Source organism: Silene latifolia, chromosome 4, assembly GCF_048544455.1.
Source record: "Silene latifolia isolate original U9 population chromosome 4, ASM4854445v1, whole genome shotgun sequence".
Taxonomy (NCBI): domain Eukaryota; kingdom Viridiplantae; phylum Streptophyta; class Magnoliopsida; order Caryophyllales; family Caryophyllaceae; genus Silene; species Silene latifolia.
In genome coordinates this window covers 72794709-72798361 of record NC_133529.1, presented here as the reverse complement: position 1 = coordinate 72798361, position 3653 = coordinate 72794709, and the positions used below count along the sequence as shown (strand labels likewise).

The 3653-nt window shown below is 40.5% G+C and overlaps 1 non-coding gene across 1 annotated transcript; it reads right to left on the bottom strand.

The window, feature by feature from the left end:
• Window positions 1-1369: 1369 nt before the first annotated feature.
• LOC141654241 (small nucleolar RNA R71) lies at window positions 1370-1476 on the bottom strand. Its single transcript, XR_012547804.1, has one exon. It is a non-coding gene; the product is annotated as a small nucleolar RNA R71 (small nucleolar RNA).
• Window positions 1477-3653: the final 2177 nt, after the last annotated feature.

Genomic DNA, 3653 nt, shown 5'->3' with positions numbered 1-3653 from the left:
CATGCTTAAATTAATATGCTTTCATATCTTATTTGCTTGCTTGTTTTGATCTTAATACATGCACATGTTATATTTGATGAAATGCTAAGCCTATGAATCCTTGCATTTACTATCATCTTCTATCCTTTCAACTTGACTTGTAAGACATAACCCAACTCAGGTCTTGTTAGACCATGCATGTGTTAAGTAGGGAAGATTAAGTCGACTTGTAGGTGTTGTACAATCCAAGAGATTCGGCTCCGGGACCCAAACTTTCCTAGGATTGTAAGATATAACCCAACTCAATCCATCACAACAATAATTGCTTGCTTATAATTTGAGAACATGTTTGTATGATCATATCCCATGATTCCCCTATGAACCCATGACACCCTAGTGCTTTTAATCAATTGTTTACATCCCTTATTTCATTTACCTTGTTAGTTTATTTTCATTGCTATTTTAGTTTAGTAACCTTCTACATCAACCCAATTTGTGACACCCCTAAGACACCACTAGTTACAATAGAATCTTCATTTCAATACCCGTCCCTTGGGATCCGACCTTTACTTGCCTCTTTACTAATTGTAGAGTTGTTTGTGAAGTATAAATTGTGTTTTGTATCGACCATTGACCAACGACCACATATGCTTAATTGTGAACACCAAATGGCTCCGATCAAAAATGGCGCCGTTGCCGGGGACGGTGTTTAATTGATTTAAGATTTCTTTTATTGTTTTTAGTTGTGTCTTTTTCACCTTGGGGAAGTAAAACTCCTCAAGGTTTGTTCTAATTGTTTTTGAGTTGTTTGATATTTTGCATGTCTAGAAGGTTACAAAGAGATTTGTTACCTTTTGACCGTGAAATCGAAAGAACCTTGACGAATAATAGGAGACTTGTTAGGAGGAATTTGGGAGGTGTTGGTGAAGTTGTTCAACCCACTAGTGAGTTTGTCAATCCTTTCGCAATAGAAGGAGAAGAAAACCCATTAAACAATACCACACAAAATCCACCTAAAATGCCTAAATTCTCATCACACTCTATACCCACCGAGGAGGATCTACCAAATGGTACTCCTACCCCACAACATCTTACCGGAAACTTTATTGCCAAGTCCGCCTTCATCCAACTAGTTGAGAGGAGCCAATTCGGGGGAATGCCTAGTGAGGACCCTCATTCTCATATGGAAACATTTTGTGATTATTGTGAAGCTATCTCTCAAACGGGCGTGACTCAAGACCAAATAAGATGGGTCTTATTTCCTTTTTCGTTAATCGGCACCGCAAAGCAATGGTTGAAGGGCCTTGATAAGGCCACCCTTGGAATAGATTCTTGGAAGAAGCTAGCTCTAGCTTTCTACAAAAAATTCTACCCACCGGAAAAGACCAATATGCTAAGAGCTCAAATTACGGGTTTTAAGCAAAGGGATGAAGAATCTTTGTATGAAGCTTGGGAGCGGTTCAAAGGTATTTGTCGCTCATGTCCTCACCATGGACTTAGCGAATGGTTTTTAGTGCAACAATTTTGGAATGGTTTATATGAAGATTCAAGGAACATTCTCAATATGGGATCAAATGGAATGTTCACCGAAGTTGATGACAATCAAACATGGAACAAGATTGAGGAAATGGCGGTCCATAATTCGCAATATAGTAGGCCTCGCAAGGCTACTAGAGGAGGAAAGTATGAAGTGGACACCGTTACTCAATTGGGTGCTCAACTTAGTGCTCACATTGACACAATCAACTTGAAGTTTGAACAAGCTATGGCTAGACTTGAGGAAAACTCAAAATCAACAAAGCATCATGTCAATGCCATGACGGCATCCTCATCAATCCCAAGCGGGATATGTGAGAATTGTGGAACCTTGGGTCATGACTCAAGCGAATGTAGGGGAACAACCGAGCAAGTCAATGCTTTCCAAGCCTACAAAAGTGGTACCCCTTATTCAAATTTTTACAATGAAAACACCAAGTTCCATCCAAATCTCTCATACAAAAGCCAAAATGTCCAAAACCCTCAAACAACATACACTCCACCACCCATGAGAAATCAAAATCAAAGACCCTTTTTCAATCAAAACCAAGGTTACCAAAATCAAAACCCATACAATCACCACAATGACCAAAGTTTTGATGTCCAAAAAGCGGTCCTCCAAATTCAAAAAAATCAACAAGAATTTTTCACCCAAATGCAAAAAGATAGCCAAGCAAAAGACACCACCATCAACAACATTCTAGCTCACACCAAGATGTTGGAAACACAATTGACCCAACTAGCATCTTCAAGCTCACAAAGACAAAAGGGGCAATTACCACCTCAAGGTAATCCCCCTAGACATGAAACGGTTAGTGCCATTCACTTGAGAAGTGGTACAAGGTATGAAGCACCGAAGGAGCAAGTTGAGGATGAAGTTGTGAGAGCTAGTGAGAATGAAGTTGTGGTGCAAGGTCCCAAAGAAGGGGAATCATCAAAAGAAGAAAGTTCAAAGAAAAATGAAGACAAAGCCAAAGAAAAGGAGCCCATTGTGATTAGACTTCCTTTTCCAAGTCGTCAAGCCAAGCCTAAATTTGATGATCAACTTGGAAAGTTCATGGAAATTGTGAAGAACTTAGAAGTCTCAATTCCTTTCACGGAATTAATCAATCACGTTCCGGCCTATGCAAAGTACATGAAAGATATCCTCACAAAGAAGAAGTCAATCCGGAAACTTGAGACTATCGCCTTCACTAAGGTGAGTAGTGCCATACTTCAAGGGAGTTCACCTCCAAAATTAAAGGATCCGGGAAGCTTCTCAATACCGTGTACCATTGGCGACACAACGATCAACAAAGCCTTATGTGATCTAGGGGCTAGTGTGAGTGTCATGCCGTACTCGGTAAGTAAAAGGTTGGGAATGGGAGAGCTTAAATGCACCAATATCACTCTTCAAATGGCCGATAGATCGACGAAGACACCGCTAGGGATATGGGAAGATGTCCCCGTGCGAATTGGGAAGTTTTTCATCCCGGTGGACTTTGTCATAGTTGATATGGAGGAAGATTCCAACATTCCAATCATCTTAGGAAGACCTTTCCTACACACCGCGGGTGCGGTGATTGATGTGAAACATGGAGAGCTCACTCTAGAAGTGGGAGATGAAAGCATAACTTTTAATCTTGACAAGACCATGAGAGCTCCTCGTTTGCATGAGCCATGTTTCATGATTGATCATTATAGCCGGAAAGATGAGAAGAAGAAATCGGAACTCCAATGGAGGAAGAAAGTTGAAGATGCTCCATTCAAAGAGCAAGTGAATTTTGACAAGGAGAGCTTGCAAAGCTCATCAAAATCAACCAAGGAAGAAGATGATGGCCTCATTGGCCAAGAAAAGAAATTGGGAGAGTTGTCTCCATCCAAGCAAGAGATTTTCAATGATCAACTCAATGAAGTTTGTGGTCTTTGGGACGACGAATTTGAAGGGATCTTTAATCCCTACATTGGGCATGCCATCGATCATGATCAACAACAAGAACCACGGTCTATTGAGGACCTCTACCATAACAATGAACAAGCTTTTGATTACTTCTTCAAGGTGTTGAGCAACATCAACAACACCTTGAACATGCCTCCTTGACATCTCATCAAGAATGAGAGTTTGGTGGAGTCCTCCCTAAACCACCACTTGTAAATAT